Below are 16,899 nucleotides of genomic sequence, written 5' to 3' on the forward strand. Positions count from 1 at the left end.
TTGTGCAAGAAGGCACAGAGTGTCTACCTATGCCTCCATCTTGGCCAGAAGTCCAACTTGCGTCTGTTTTGTATGGAGATGTGAGGACAGCTTCCTCACCTGTGTTAGACAGAATAATGTCCCCGAAGATGTCCATGTCCTAATCCCTCGACCTATGTATATGTTCTCTTACAGGGCAAAAGGGAATTTGTAGATGTGATCAAGCTAATAATCTTGAGGAGGGAAGGTTATCCTGGGTCATTCCACATAGGCCCATATAGAAGTAACTCCAGGCAGCATCAGACTTATAGCAGGGAGCACAGGTGAGAGTATAACGAGGGGTTTAGCCCAGTGTATGGGTCGGGCCAGGCAGCCCTGAGAGATTCAGGTTGAAGGTGAGACCTGAAGGATGATGGAATCGGCCCACGACGGAAGGGAAAGAGGAACACGCCAGGCAGAGGGACCAGAGTGCAGAGGCAGAACAGCTGACCAGGTGGTGTCAGGATCCACTGCCCAGATGAAAGAACTTTGGCTCAGAAGGAGATGGCACAGGGGCACAGGTGGGACCTTCCCAAAGTCCAGTTCCAGCTTTACACCCTTAGGGCTGCGGGAAAGAGGCTGGGATTTAATAGAAACATATGTGTTGGCTTCCAGCCAAACAGGTTGCAGAAATATCAGGGTCCAGTCTTTGAGTGCCGTCGGCTCTGAGCCCACATGGGCCAGCAGGAAAAGCGCCGAAGGGAATGGGCAGGTAAAGCACCCCGGCTTCAGGTAGCAGCTGGAAGCAGGGAAGACACAGCCTGCCCCCAAGCCAGCATGGTCACCTGCAGCCATGGCACTGAGCCCTGTAAGTGAGCCCCCAAGAGAGGAAATATCCCCCCAATGGCCTTAGCCATGCGAGACATTTGTCCGTCTGTGTTTTCCTTGCAGTTACTGAAATCCTCTGGCTCATGTTTAATGCCAGTTCCAGCTCCATTTTTGTTAAACTGTTGAAACCTAATTTTTTGTTGAGCGACTTTCAGTTTGAGGCCAGTATCAAATTAGGGGCCTCCCCTGGCAGGGCCTGGCAATCGGGACTCACACCTCCTCGGGACATTCAATACACTTTGTCCTGCTCAGTACAAGCAGCCCAGTCAGAAAATCCTGACTTATGATATTGCTCAGGCTTCCTGTTACTTTAAACCACGAGCGTTTCAAGCCGCGCCCTGTGCTCCTGGCCAGCGCAGCTGCCTGCACCACCCCCCGCCCCCCCCGCCCCGCCCCTATCGCCAGCCTCTCACTTATATAATGTCAGGAATGGAATAATGGCCTTTCCAGGGCTCTGAATCATCCCAGACTTCACTCTGCCTTTGTGAAAAAAACTGAGGTTAAATTCACACAACATAAAATGAACCTTTTAAAAAGTGAGCAATCCAGTGGCAGTCTGGTGTAACCACCATCTCTATCCATGTCCAGGTTTTCTGGCACCCCGAAAAGAGGCCCCGTTCCCCTCCTCCAGCCCCCAGATGCCACTAGTCTCCTTTCTGTCCCCGCGGATTTGTTGGTCCTGGAGAGTCTGAGTGGAAACGTACACGGTGGGGCCTTTGCGACTGGTTTCTCTGACTTTGCGTGCTTTGGAGCCTCAGCCCCACGGTAGCACACATCCATTCCTTTTAATGGCTGAGTAATCTTCCCTCGTGTGGACTTACTGCAATTTGCTCATCCGTTCACCCATCAATGGGGGTACTCGGGCTGTTTTCTGTATTTCTGGTTATTAAGACAAATGCTGCAATGAACGTTTGGTAACGACCTTTTGCTTTAGGACCAGTTTTCACTCCCTTGGGGCTAAACCTGGAAGTGGATTGTAGGTCCTGTGCTGATTCCATGTTTCACTTTGTGAGGAGCTGCCAGTGTGGAGGCTGGGGGCAGTTTCCTGGAGGAGGTGACATCTAAGTTAGGACCTGAAGGACCAGCAGGGACCACCAGAGGCTGTGTGGCTGGACAGATCAGCTCAGGCAAAGTGGCCAAACCAGCTCCTGAAGGCCCAGTCTGCCCAAACCTACTCGCTCTCAGGGACAAAGGCACCGGACTCCGGGCAGGTTCCGGTCCCTACAGTACCCACCAGGGAGGCACAGGCGCTGGCGTGCATGAGGAAGAAGGCCCTTCCCCCTGGTGGGGCCTCCGGGCAATTGAGGGCTCCCTCTCGCTGCCCTCCATCTGCGTCCATCCCGACAGACCAGGTCCTCCTCCTGCTGCATTGTTTTCAATCCTACATCGGAGAGGAAAGGAGCTGGGAGGCCCTTGGATCAGGGTCCCGGTCCTGGCTCTGGCATCTTCCCAGCTGTGTGGCTTCAAGCATGTTTCTCCACCACTCTGAGCCTCGGTGTCGTCATCTGGGAAATGAAGACACTCACATAGACAGGGGGCACTCACCGAGGGCTGACCTTCCTGGGCACGCAGCAGGGTCTCCACAGACACGGATGAATCGACTCCCCACAGCTCAGTGAAACAGGCACCGGTGTCACCTTGTAGATGAGAAAACTGAGGAACAGAGGGGCTAGGACACTTGTCGCAGGCCACACCCCTTGGTAAATGGCAGAGCTGAGCTTTGAGCCAGGTATTCTGGCTGAACCCTCTGGCTTGTAGCTCTCATGCTGCACCGCCCCCATCACGACTGCTATCGTTCAGTGTCATAGTTTCTACCAAAGTTCTACTTAAAGGTGGACAGATCACCCACCCCAGAGACCCTCTCCTCCCACGGCCCGTCCTTCACAATCTGGGATGTTGAAGCACATCCCAGACATACTATCGTTTTCATCCATAAATATTTCAGTGTGTGTCTCTAAAAGACGGTCTCATTTTTAAGTGTTTATTGCCCCCCTGCACTGTGTGTTCTTTGTACATCTGAAGCTTTGAGCACAGGCCTGACCCAGAGGGAGCCCTTGCCAAGTGTTTGCTCAGTGCGTGAGTGAGCGGCCAAGCGCACAGAGCCGGTTTGCCTGGACCTCACGTTTTCCGTGGGTCTCCGTGTGGGAGCTATTCTGAGTTCCCCCCAAGCTAATCAGGAGCCCTCATTTCCCCCATGCCTGGGAGAGCGGAGACCTCCCTGGAAATGCAGGCCTGGAATCCCTCACTGGAAGTAGGTGACAATTTATGACATGGATAAGCGCTCATAAGCCTCAAAGAAAAATACCGTGTGTTTACGCAGGGCCTCACATCCCGCCCGCTCAGAGGCCCTGCAGACAAGGCTTGGGAAGCTGCTGCCCAACTGGGGCCAAATTGGACCGGAGCGTGGAGAGCCAGCCCACCCACTTTCCCCAGCCTGTGTGTGGTGGGGCGGGTGGGGCGTGCCCGTGTCTGTCTGGAGGAGCGGCCGCCTGCGTGGCCTGAGTGGTCCAGCCAGACCTTGTCCCTACCCTCCGCCACTGGACAGGAGCCCTCTCTAAAGGAACCCCTTTCCCCGGGCACCCCGAAGGGCACCATTGCCCCTACGAGCTTGCAGTTGGGGGCAAGATTGAAGGAGAATGTGGGTCTTCCCAACCCAGATGTCTGTCCTGTCTCTGTTCTTTTAAAATTTTCTCATCACTCCTTCAAATGCCAAAGGACTCGGCTGCTGGCCGGGGCTGCCGGCTCCAGGACGTGCCTCCTCTTTGCTCTCAGACAGCCCTGCCCTGTGTCCGCATCCCGTCCAATCCTTTGACCCATATTGGCTCCTGCTACTCAATCCAGGCGAGGACTTCCAAATTCTCCACAGATACCAATCTTTGGGATCCGGGAACAGCGTATCAGAATTCCTGGGAAATGGCAGGAATTCCTGAGATCATAAATTATTCTACATTTTCCACAGCACTTTATGTGGTTTGAATAAGACTGAGAGGCCATAACAGTAAATCATTTTTCTGTGATGAGATTATATGAAAAGTTTTAGGGTTTTTTTTTAGTTAAAAATATAATGATAAATGCATAGTTTATTATTGTTTTAGATCAATATATTTTGAAAAGACTATGTAATTCAATAACTGATAGCATTTTACATTAATTTGTACCTGATTCAGATGTGTGATGATAAAAAATATTAATAGAAAGACATAGTAACACAAAATAAACATCGAATAAAAATCATTTAAAATTTTGAAGTCCCACAAATATTTAGTAATGAAAACTTAATCTTAATGATGGAATTTTAAAACACACAGGCCTTTGGCCCCATTCAAAGGTCTTGATGTTGAAACCCAGATGTAGAAATAGTTCTTTTTTCTGGCGTTCACATCGGTCGGGTAGCTGAGAGGATGTGTAGGATATCTGTGACTCTCATGTTAGGTTCCTGTCCCTTCACGAGAGGTCGGTTCCTTTTTTAATGGTGACAAAAGGTTGTCTGCTGGCGGGGCTATGGTTTTGCCGTTGAGGCTGGCTTTTGCAAGTTCAGGTAAGATCGATGTTCCGATTCCACTAGGAGGCTTCGACAGCAGTTGTCCCCGCCTCCACTGCTTGCATTTCCTCTGTTGAAGTATTTACAAAGATCAGCACCGACAGCGAATGCTCACACACCAGAAATAATGCCAAGTGCAGATCTTCTAGAAAGGTTCATGGCACCGCTCAGAATCATATGTCCAAACTGCAAATGGAAGGGTTTCTTTTGTTTCTGTAAATTGTTAGTTCTTGGAACACCACACATAGGAATTGAACTGAGTATACTATGTATGTAGAGTTATTGATATTTATTTTATTTGCAGAAATCGCCCATAGTGACCATATATGAGCCCCAGTTAGAACATGGCCACAGCTCCAACAAGACAGGCTGGGGGGCCCCCACCTCTCTCCCCCATGCCCCTGCCCTGGTCCTGGAGGCGCTGACTTTACGCCCAGCACCTTCATGGCACACCTGGATTATAGGAGCAGCCTCCTAACTGGCCGCCTTCTGCCTCCTACCCTCTCCTTCCCGTAGGAGCCCAAGCCCTAGTGTGAGACACTGTAATGCTCACGCCCAACAGAGAAGAACTGTGACTAGATGGGTCTGGGGAAACCCTCCAAGGCCTCAGGATTTTGCAGCTTTTTCTTCCTTCTCTCCCTTCCCCCCACTCTCTGTCTCCTTCCTATTGACTGTATTTTAGAGATGTTTTAGGTTTATAGAAAATTGAGCAGATAGTATACACACCCTCCTTCTCCCTCACAGTCTCCCCACTGCTAACACCTAGCATGAGTGAGGCACGTTTGTGACAGGTGGTGAACCAGTGTTGGCCCATTATTATTAACTGGCGTGCACAGGGTTTACTCTTGGTGGTCTGCACTCTTTGGACTTGGACAAGTTCACGATGTTGCGTATCCACACTTCCAGCCTCTCACAGAATGTTTCCACTGCTCTAAAGACGCCCTGTAGAAGGGGCTTTTATTAAAAAATGCCATCCTGTATGCAGCTGTCCCAGCACAGTGTCTGGCGCGCGTCGGACACTAAAGACGTACTGTGGTCACCTCCTGACGGCGGGCCTCCTCCCAGATTTAGACCGGGGGTGGGGAGGACCCAGTCACTCTATCACCGAGTCCTGCCCCCGCTGCAAGCCCTGTCAGCAGAAAAGGGCCATGCAATTAGGCAGACAGTGTTCTTAAATAGCTCCAATGCCACCAGCGAACAGCCCCTGGGACTCCCCAAGTCAAAGGGCCACTGTGCGGGTTATTGACTTTGGGTTGGTCACTAACTGCCCTACTGGGTCCTGACATCACAGCTCGAAGCCCAGGCAGCTCAGCCAGAAATCTGCAGCCGATGATGGAGGGCAGGGAAAACAAGGAGTGACAACGGGGCCATTGAACTCCGGCAGCACAAACACCGTGACTGATGGTGGCGGTTCTTCATGGCTGCTTGCGCAGAGGTGGTTAGAATTTAGGTTGTCCAGGCTCCTGGCATTTCTTTTCAAAGGCATAGCCCAGAAGGGGGCTGCTGGCTGCTGCCACTAGGCTGTAATTTTCAGTGCAATTAGAGATGAGCTAAAGAGACGAGGTCCTCCGGACTCCCAGGGGGTGGCGCAGGCGTTTGCCTCAGTTACTCACTGCTGCCTAACAAGCCACCCCCCAGTTTAATGGCTTTACGCCATGATTTTGTGTTTCTTAGGACTCAGTGGGCTGCCCAGGTGGGGGTTCTGCTCACAGTGTTGGGGGTCACTGGCTGGCTGCCTTCAGCTGGCAGCTCTGTGGTGCTTCAGCAGGCAAGTTGCCCCCTCCCTGCCATGGGTCCCTGCCCCAATCCCTCTACTGGGGCCTCTCTCCAGCAGAAATGCCTCTGTTTCCTTACGGCCGGGCCACTGGGCCCACAGTGTGCAAATACTTAGCAAGCCTTTGCTTTCTCAGATTAGGGAATGTCCCATCTGCCAAAGCAAGTCGCATGGCCAAGCCCAGAGTCAGCGTGGGAGAGAGTAATTGAGGCCCTGAGTGCCGGGAGCAGCTTTGGGCTCCCCAGGACATGCTCCGAGGTGGAGGAGTCCTGCAGGTGGGTCTGTGGCAACCCTGATGGCCTGGCACTGCGACTGGTGGCTGCGACCCCACAGAGCCTGTGTGTGGGTCTCTGTGGTGTCTCTCTCACTGGGACACTCCTCAGTCTCCCCCAGAGTTGCCAGGAAAAATGTGGAACTTCGTACTCCTCTGGGGAAAAGGTGCCAGCCCCGTGTTTGCAGCAATAATGGTGACAATTTTTATCCCACCAGCAAACAACTTCCACAAGAGCACATGAGAAATGTCAGGACCCCTCTTCCTGGTTCCGGTGACCACCCCCCAGACTGCTCCTCACAGTTCATCAGGAGCCACTGAGCTCAATGGCTTTCAAATATTATTTCCTTTAAGCCCTTCCTCCCACCCCACTCCACCCTATGTGTGTTGGAGAAGAGGGTATGAGCCTGTGCCAATGCCCAGCCAGCCTGCGCGGCCCGTGAGCTGGCAGCCCCACCATGCTCAGGGTCATGTGTCTGGTCTGTGTCTGCAGTGTTCATGGGGACCATTCCCCTCTGAAGGCCAAAGCATCCCTGAAGATGCAAGAGCACTGGTGTTGCATTTCTGCCCTTGAACTTCAGTGCAAAGGTGAGCCACAGCAGCCACAGACGGCAGACTCATCCCATTCTGAGTTTTCAAAGACAGTCCTGACTTTCTTTTGCATTTAAAAGTGGCCATTATGTAGTTTCTGTAAAAGAGCTATTTTTCTGATTCCTGATCCCCTGTAGTGATGCAAATGCAGCTCTCAGCCCTCCCCAGGAATTCTGACTGGAGGACCTTGGGGAGCTTGCTGTCGCTGCGGTCGGTCTGGGGGACGCTTGACTGAGGCTGCCGGGAAAGGCCAGCTGGGCCCAAGCTAGAGCCCGCAGGAAGCAGGGCCCAAAGGAGGTCACTACACCCTTAAGGTAGGTTCAGAAACGTGTTCTAGTCTGGGCCCCAGATGTGCCCACACTCTGAAGGGGTGACTCACACTCACCCGACTCACGAGAGACCAATGTGCAAACCAGGATGCCAGAGCCCTGAGTGTGGTGAGCAGGGGGCCACAGTGGGCCAGGTGCTGCTGTCAGCTGGTCAGTGCCTTCCTCCCTGGGCCTAATGACACCTTCTTCACCAGCCCCCAAACTGTGCTTAGGCTGGATGTTCGCCTCAGTTTGGACAGCACACTTTCTCCTTGCAGGAACGCGGCATGAGACGCAGAATTTTTCCCAGAAGGCTGCTTTGCTTCGTGGGTGCAGAATCGAAGCAGAAGAGTGAACCGGATGATCTCCAGCGACAGAGGCAAAGCAAATTCAGGGCTTGCTGGGGCTTCCGCCGAGCTCACGTGGGTTTGCGGGTTTGAGGCTGGGGACAGACAGAGCAGAATCCTCTTCCGGCTCAGGCATGCAGACCTGGTGGCCCTGGGCAGGGGGGCCCACCTCAGAGGCCAGTCGGAGGTTTTCTTCCTCATGGGTAAAAATCNCCTTCTTCACCAGCCCCCAAACTGTGCTTAGGCTGGATGTTCGCCTCAGTTTGGACAGCACACTTTCTCCTTGCAGGAACGCGGCATGAGACGTAGAATTTTTCTCAGAAGGCTGCTTTGCTTTGTGGGTGCAGAATCGAAGCAGAAGAGTGAACCGGATGATCTCCAGCGACAGAGGCAAAGCAAATTCAGGGCTTGCTGGGGCTTCCGCCGAGCTCACGTGGGTTTGCGGGTTTGAGGCTGGGGACAGCCAGAGCAGAATCCTCTTCCGGCTCAGGCATGCAGACCTGGTGGCCCTGGGCAGGAGGGCCCACCTCAGAGGCCAGTCGGAGGTTTCCTTCCTCATGGGTAAAAATCAGGGTGAGTGGCCACTCGGCAGGGCTCTCCTCTCCCACCATCCCCTGCCCTCTGTCCTGGGAGGCCAGCCTGTGTGCACTCCATCAGTGGGACCCCTGACCTCCGCTTCCAGGTGGGTTTGGTTGGTAGGAGACCTGATGTGACAGGGGAAGAGAGAGGACTGGGAGGTCGGCGTCCCCAGCTCCCCATGGGGGCAGGGTTCCATGAGCTGGCGCCGTCCCTCCTCACACAGCTCCTCACAGGCAGTGCCCTCCCCACGGTCCTGCTTTCTGAGCTCTGGAAACAACGGCAACTGCTCCCTGCCCTTCATTTATTAGACCCTCTTCTGGGGTCACTGAACACTGTCTGTAAAGAGCAGATTACAAATATTTTAGGCTCTGTGAACCACATACAAATGCTCCTATACTGTTCTTGTTTTTACTTTTTACAACACTAACAATGTAAACACCACCCTCAGCGCCCAGGCTGTTCACAAGCAGGCCACGCTGGTCTGCCTATGCCACTTGCTTCCTGTGGCCCTGGCTGACAGGCAGGTCCCCACAGTGACAGGACATGAGCCATCACCAGTGCGTGTGTTCGGAGACTTCCCCTGGGTTCACCAGACACCCGGCGTGTCTGAAGGTGTCTGACTGACCGTCCGTGGGCCTTTGGCAGCCGGACTCCTGGAGCAGCAAGGCACCCCTTGCCCCCCCCCACAACCCCGCCCCGCCCAGAAGGGGACATGCCGTGGCTGGACTGGAGCCTGTCGGAGCCAAGCATTGCCCAGTAGCGGGGCCTTCGCCACCACGGATTCTGGGCCTTCGCTTTTTGGAGAGCAAGGTGGGGCTGTCGTCAGAACACATCTCAGTCACGGAGGTGAGTCTGCAGTAAATACAGAGGTAGCGACTTCAGGGAAACTTGGCGGTCTCCACCCCTCCCCTGCCTGGGGCCAGGCCTAGCAGCTCTGTGAAGAGGTCACAGATCAGGATGTGACAAGGAGAGGCCCTTCCCACCCCCTACAGACCAACACTCGGGCCCCCTGTTCCCAAAGCATGGCCTCCTGTGAACAGTGGCCTCGCCTGTGGGAGCCACAGGCCCGTGGGCTGTGAGGATGTGTCTGAGAGAGGGGGCAGCCACAGCTCTGACAAAGGCGGGGGGGCACTCCCAGGGCAGGGCCCTCCATCCGGGTGGCACCTGGAGCCAGCTCCTTGGGCACAGTCATGTCTGGCTGCTCCGAACCCCCATTTGCACGGCCGACCCTGACCTCGTTCGGTCTATTGACCTGCTGCCTCTGAGCCTGGGGGGGAAAGTTCCATTCTTTTCTCTTGCTGGGGCCTTTGCGTCATCTAGGAGCTTCTGCACCATTGGCCTGGGCTAAAGCGTGATGACTGGGATCGGTCCTCACTGTGGGTTGGACTCTGGGAGACTCGGGTGCTGCTGGGAAAGACTCAGCAGCGTGCCAGGTGCTTCCTGGTGTGGGCTGCGGTGGGTTCCCACGCTGGGGCAGGCAGGGGCTTGCCTGCCCCTCACTCGGGCGCTGGCTGGGGCCACGTCGAGTTTCTTACACCCTGTTAGTCAAAGGCATGTCCGTCATCCGTGGTGCCGGGATCGGGACGCCTGTCACTCCGACACAAGTTGTCCCACCGAAGCCCCAAGGAACACAGGAATGTAGTTCATAGATCAAAAGGCTTCTTGCTGTCTCAGGATGAAGACATTGGCAAGAGAAGAAAGCCTTTGTTTAAAAAGGAGCGTCAAAGATGATGTCCTGCAGGCATCACGTGTTGTGGGAGCAATGCTAGCTTGCGGTTCCGTGTGGAGACTCGGGGGGTCACGAGACCCATGGCTTTTCTCTCCGTATCCACCAGGGGCTGTTTTCTGCTGTGACCTTGTGGCTGTGGGCTGTCCCGATACCAGGCGGGCCATGAGGCCCATGTGGGTGTCAAATGGGAGTAAGAAATGGCTGGGATTCACCTGTGTCCACCACTCGCCCTCCATGTCATTGTGAGCACATTTGTCGGTATCCTGAGTATCAGTTTCTTCATGTGTCACAGAGGGATATGCACAGCACATATTGTGTGTGGTGTCTTGGAACCTTCCATCAGAAAGAAAGCTCTGGGGCGGGGGTCCCCCTGTCTCACGCATCACTGTATTCCCAGCTTAGTAAATATTCAGTAGACAGAAAAATGGCCTTGCAGAAAGTTGGCCCTTAGCGTGTATCATCGGCATCATTATTACCACCATTACTGTTATTATTACCACGATTATTGTCATTATTTCTTCTAGAGTCACTCAGGACCTCAACTCACCCTCAGGAATATGTGACGCCCAAGGGATGCTCTATGGCGGACATCAGAAACTAGGGCTTGTGGGCCACACCTGGCCTGCCACTTGCTTTTGTAGATAAAGCTTAATTGGAGCCCAGGAGCGCCCATTGCTTCCTGTAGCATCTGTGGTTGGGAGTGGAGCGGTCAGGACAGAGAGCTTGGCTCTTGGGGTCTAAACTATTTACTGTCCAGCCCTTTCCAGAAGAAGTTTGCCGATCCTGGTCTAGATCCACCGCCAAGAAGGTGGTGACAGAGTGCAGTGTTGGGATCCTCTCCTACTGAGAATAGCATTCAGCTCTGAAGCCCTGGCAGGGACGAAGGGTGCGGAAGAAAAGGAGGGAAGAGAGAGGAAGATCGGGAGGCAGCGGTCAGGGAGAAAGGTGGGTGGGAGTGGGGCGCGGAGACAAAAGGGGGGCTCCACTCTCATCCCCTGTGCTAAGGCAGGCTGACCTGGCTGGAAACTTCTCTCAGGGTCCACCACAAGTCAGTTTATCTCATGATGTGTCTGCAGCATGGGCTGGAGGAAACCTGGGAGCAGCAGTCGCTCCTCTCGTTCAGCCCCCGCCCAGCGCCCGCCCCTCTGGAATGGCAGGGCCCAACCCTCCCAGTGGCCTGCAGGATCTGCCGGGTCCACCCCACCCTTTACCTGTTGATCCGGCCACTCTGCTCCACATTCTGGCCTCACATCCCCTCCTTTGTTCTTCTTCTATCATCTGACATGCCAGGTATTTGTACTATTGTTATTTTAAATTTTCATGTTTCTCCCCCTGCCCAGGAATGTAACTTCCAATAGAGCAGGGACCTTTTCTGTCCCTTTGCTCACTGCTGACACATAGTGGGTACTGGTGGTGATCCGCGGAATGAACGGAGGCAGTGAGCTCATGTCGGCCTCTCTCAGTGCCCCACCAGCGCCAGGCTCCATCCCCCAGCTCCGAGAGCTTGAGAGCTTCTTGCTCCCGGCTCCTGATGGCAAGTTGGGGAGGGAGCCTGATTGGACCAGTCCCTGGCAGGGGACAGCACAGGGGATCTGGGACTCTGCCATTTCAGCCTTCCTGAGACCTCACTGCCAGCTGCCTCAGAGCCAGGGCTGCCTCGGTGCACCAGCCTGCGCCCTCTACTCCCCAACATGCATCCCCACCTGCCCCCACCTACCAAGGCGACTGGAGCCGTGGCTGCTGGCACCACCCTGCATTTTCCTGGTTCTCTTCCTCTCCTTCTATTCCATGCCTTCCTGCCAAGAAGAAGGCTGCTTCTTGCCTGCTGAGGAGGCCACTTCTCCCCCCCGCCAGCCAGTCCGCGGACTCCCGTCTCCGCCGAACCACCCACCATGACCCGACGCATGGGAGCCCAGGGGTATCATGTAAAATAAGAAATGTAAGCCACGGCGACCCTTTCTCCAGAGGAGAAGGGGAGAAAAAGCCTAGAGTTCAGGAAGTAAGAGCCAACAACATTTCCAGCTGGAACCTTGGGGCCTGCCTTTGTTTTAGGTGCTCAGCTGAGGGGAAGCCATGGGGGTGGCTGGGCAGGGGGGCTCCAGAGGAGGTGGGCATGCACAGGGTTGGGAAGAGTCTGGAGGGAACCAGAAATCGCAGGACATGGTGTCCTGGCAAGATGGGATGGTGGAGAGGAGTAGCAGGGCGTGCTGACAGAGGTGAGGGTGTTTGGACCTACCTGGGGTGGAAGCTGAGAATCGCCTGGCGTGAGGATGGCGGGAGGGTGGGGGGACCTGGGTCCTCCCCCTCGGTCTGGGGCAGCAGCGTTCCACGTTATAAATCACTGTGGCTAACTCAGGCCATCACTAGCTACGGAAAGACACGGAGTCCTTAATGACTAAAGGGGAACAGGATATAGAATTTGAATGGAAAGAACTCTAGGCTGGAAGTCAGGAGCCCTGGGTCCAATTGCTAGCAAAACAGCACAATGTGCCGATTATTTCTAATTTGCAGCTGAAAAAATTGAGGCTCAGAGGAGGTCAGTGTCTCGCTTGATGTCACACAGCTTGTACAGTGGCAAGTGTAGCTTAAAGTCAGACAGACTCTTGGGATTAAATGTCAGCCATAGCAACAAAGCACATCAAAAGAGCCCTAACCTTTGACCCCCGACCCCTCTGTTGCCTCTTTTGGTGGAGAGAAGAACCTGAATTTCTCATCTCTCTTGCTCTGACCCTGAAGGAAGGGTTGGAAGATCGTTCCTTGTTCAGAAAGTCCTGTGTAGAAGCCATGAGTTTCTTCTATAAACAGAGGTTCCTGGGAATTTTCACAAAGAACTTTACAGAGATATATTTTATATATCATAACATTGGATCATCACAAATGTGTAATTCAATGATTTTAGTAACTTCATTTTTTAAAAGTGGTGCAATTATCACCACAAATGAGTTTTAGAAAATGTAGGCATCCTCATAAAAATTTTAGAATTGCCTTATCAATCTCTGCCAAAAAAGAAGCCTGCTGGAATTTTTTATGGGAACTGTATCGAATCTATAGCTCAGTTCGGAGCAATTGCCGTTTTAAAAATGATGAGTCCTCCAATCCAGAAACATGGATGGTCCCTTCATTCATCTAGATCCTCTTCAGTTTCCTTCCGCAAAGTGTAATTTTCACTCTCCAACTCATGCACATTTTTGTAAAATTTATTCCTAAGTATTATATCCTTGTGATGCCGTTGTGAATGGAATTGCTTTCAGAGCCTCATCTTTGTCTTGTGCTTTGCTAGTGTATAGAAACAACAGATACTTATGTATGGGCCTCATGGCCCATGCCCTGGAGTATTACTTCCAACAGGTGTGTGTGTGTGTGTGTGTGTGTGTGTGTGTGTGTTTGCGCACCCGTGCATTCCTTTGGAGTCTCCATATGCAGGATCAGGTCATCTGTGAGTAAAATTACTTTTACCTTTTCCTGTCCAATCAGAATGCCATTTCTTTCCTTTTCTCATTGGATGGCATGCCCCTGGGAATTTGCTTCCCAACTCAGATGGATGTCAACATTCAGTGTCTGCTGTCCCCTTGGCTTCTCCTCCTCCAGCCTGAAATTTACCACCAGGTGTCCAGCCCCCTCCACTCTCATTCTCCGAAGTCTGGTGGTCAGCCACATGCCGGGTGTCACCCTGGCTTCATCACTTCCTTGCTGTGCCACCTCTGGAAAGTAATTAACCTCTCTGTGTTTCAGCCCCCTGGTCTTTACAGAGGGGTGGTGACCGCGCCCCTGGGCTGGCTCGCAGGACTTCCTGGGTCCGTCTGTGCGGTGCAGCCAGGTACGAAGTCCCCCCTCAGTACGTGTGGGCTGTTATCATCACCCTGATAGTTCAAAGGTGAAGTTAGATCATGTCGAGATCTTTGGTGATTTAAAACCTATTATCTCATTACACTCTCACTTTGCACATGAAGAAACTGAAGGTGGAGAAGGTTGGGATGTGTCGGAGGACCCAAACTTGGTACATTTCACTACAATCTATTACCACCGGCACGCCGCCCCCCCCCCCCCAACCCCGATGAGTGCAGGGAAGCTCAGTTCCTCCCTGAGAAGTTTTCATTTTGGATTTCACTCATTGTCAACTCCAGCACCCCCCGCCCACCCATGTTTAAAGTAGATTAAACTGCAACACATTAACAGAAATTATAGCTGTCTGGGTACCGTTTGTGCACACAGGGGCTTGTTGTCTGCTGAGAAAGCCATCACCGCCTGACTGTGCTCTGTCTCACGGCTCCTGAGACGCTGTCCGTGATAAATCGCCGGCAGCCTTCTGCGTGGCTGGCTGGAGCCGGCCTCCTGATGTAGGGTCATGACTCAGTCAGAATCGTATAGCTTCGGGCAAGTTGATGTGTGCCCCTGAGCCTCAGTTTCCCCACCTCTGCACCTCAGTTTTACACTCATGAAAGCAAAGGTGGTGAAACCTGCCTTACAGGCTTGTTCAGGAGTAATGCACACTGAATTCGACCCTCAGTTTCCAGCGGGCCCCACAGCTGGCCCACAGCCCGCCCACAGCCGGCTCGCAGGTTCACTCAGACCTGGCTGTCTGCTAGGACTCCGGAGCCTACTGCAGGGTTTGGTGAACAAACGTTTATTAATGGAAAAAAAAAAGGAATTGTCTTGGACCTTCACTTGCCTGAAACTGCAATTTTAAACAGAGTGGCAGGTAAGGCCTCTGAGGCTGAGGAACTTGTGGTAGGACCTGAAGAGGGTGAGAGAGGATCTGCGTGGGGGAGGCCTTTTAGCGTAGGGACCACGTGAGAGCAAGGCGAGAAGGGCAGTGAGTGAGGCAATGGTACATGAAGCCAAGGGGGTGGGGGGTTGATTTGTTAGGGTGAGTCCCCCCCGTTGGACTACCAGCTACCAAAATGAAGACATTTCATCCGAGAGCATCTCCAGGCAGTTGACAGGCTGGGCCTGGGGCTGGGGTGGGTGGAGGAGACACCCAGAGCTCTCTGCTTGGGGTTATGTATGAAGAAAAACGGTGCCTGCTACGCAGACTCTCAGAAGGCCTGGAGCATCGGGAACCGAGAGGGGGTGTGGGGCAAGCCAGGGTTTGGTCCGACTTCTCCAGAAGCAGCTTCATGGGCTCAGAACTCGGGGAGCAGAGGTGATAGGGTGGATAATTGCTAATAGCATAGCAAGAACGTGATGACCTGTGACGCTGGGTCCCAGCCCGCCCCAGTGCTCTTGACACCCAGGCAGGAACAGCATGCGGGGTCTCTTACTCTGGGCAGCTGCTGAAAGGGCCCGTGAAGCCCCACTGGGCTTTCCAGGGCCCAGGGTGCAGGTGCGGGCTGTGCCCCTCAGTCCACATGTGCACTCACAGTTGTAGCCCACAGAGGACAGAGGGTGCAGTGTCCGTCCTAGTGGTGAGAGCATCCAGGTGGACATTCTACCTTTGAACTGGCAAGTTTGCTTTGCTCTGAGTTGACCAAAAGCTGGTTCCCTGGCCCATGAGGGGTCTCCTGCCCAGTTGGTCTCTCTTGCCATATATCAGGCCCAGAGCCCACTGGCTCAGGACTCAGGACCACCGAGGAGGGGTTGTGTTATTATTCCCAAAGTATTTAAAGGGACATGTGCTGACTTCCGAGTCGGTGTAGGGACATTTCTGTGACAAAAGGAAAGGACAAATAGAGGACTGCAAGTTGCCTCTAGGTGCTGAGCTGGCATCAGGAGGGCTTCCCACAGGAGGTGTCACTATGGCCTGGCCTTGTAGGAAGAGCAGGACTTGGGGGCTGAGAGGTGGGGAGACCCCTCCCAGAGGCTCCTTATGAGCCGAGGCCCAGGCTTGTCCGCAGGTGCCAGCCAGCTGGGCTGGGCTTCCCTCTTCATCATCCCAGACTGGGAAGTCATAGCACCGGGCAATACGTGGGAATGTGTGCGTGCATGCATGTGTGTGTCTGTGTGTGTATCTGTGCATGTGTGTATGTCTCTGGGTACATGCGCGGGTGCGTGCGTGTTTACGGGTGACAGGGGAGAAACCTTTTAGGGCATCTGCTGAAGTAGATATTTGAGGGTTGCTCACCCATATTCCCTCAGAGACCCCTCTGCCCCTCTGCCTCTGATGGGCTGCAATTTCCCCCTCCTGCCCAAATCGGGAGTTAGTGTAATAAATACAGAGTCAGATCATAAGAGAGAAAAGGAAGAAAGCCTGGAAGAACAAGGGAGAGAAAGAAGAGTGTGTGAGAGGGAGTGGGGAGAGGCCAAGAGGGAGGGAGGGAGAGAGGAGGAGACTGAGCCTCCAGCCTGTCTGCCTGCCCTGGGCTCTCCCAGCGACCTTGCTGGTGGAAGGGTGGGGAGCCACCAGGCGAGCGGAAGCCTCCTCGCTAAGGTGGAGAGTTTCTGACCAGCGCTTTCTGAGGCTGTTCGTGGGGAAAGGAAATTGGCGGCTGGCTGAAACCCGAGCCTGTGCAGCTGCAGCGAGTGAGAACCAGCCCTCTCGGGCACACAGGCCCCTCAGTGCGGGGCAAGGCCAGTGCCAACTGCCCTCCCACTGGGCGGGGGGCCTGACAGGGCCGGGGGTGGGCGTGCTCAGGTGATTAAAAGGCCAGGTTGAGAAGGGGCCCTCTGAAGAAATGTCACTTTGAGGAGGAGGTTGTGGAGCTGGTGGAAAAGAGCTCCTTGGGTGTCTGAGGAATAAAGAGGTTTTTGTGTGCGGGCAGGGGACAGACGTGCAGCCAGTTCCACAAGTGGAAGGAAGGACACTCGCGCCTGCCTTTCAAGTTCAGGCTGCCTCAGAGGGCACGCATGGGTGCTGGCTCGCTGCTGCTGTTCTCCTGGGCAGAGTTAAGGCCTGGGCCCCTGGTGACCTGACTGGGACCCCACACCTCACTGTCCTGCCTCAAGCCGAGTCCCTGGGCCCACCAGCTGGACGGAA

The sequence above is a fragment of the Sturnira hondurensis genome, unplaced genomic scaffold (assembly GCF_014824575.4).
Source record: "Sturnira hondurensis isolate 20B ecotype Veracruz unplaced genomic scaffold, ASM1482457v3 Scaffold0002597, whole genome shotgun sequence".
NCBI lineage: Eukaryota > Metazoa > Chordata > Mammalia > Chiroptera > Phyllostomidae > Sturnira > Sturnira hondurensis.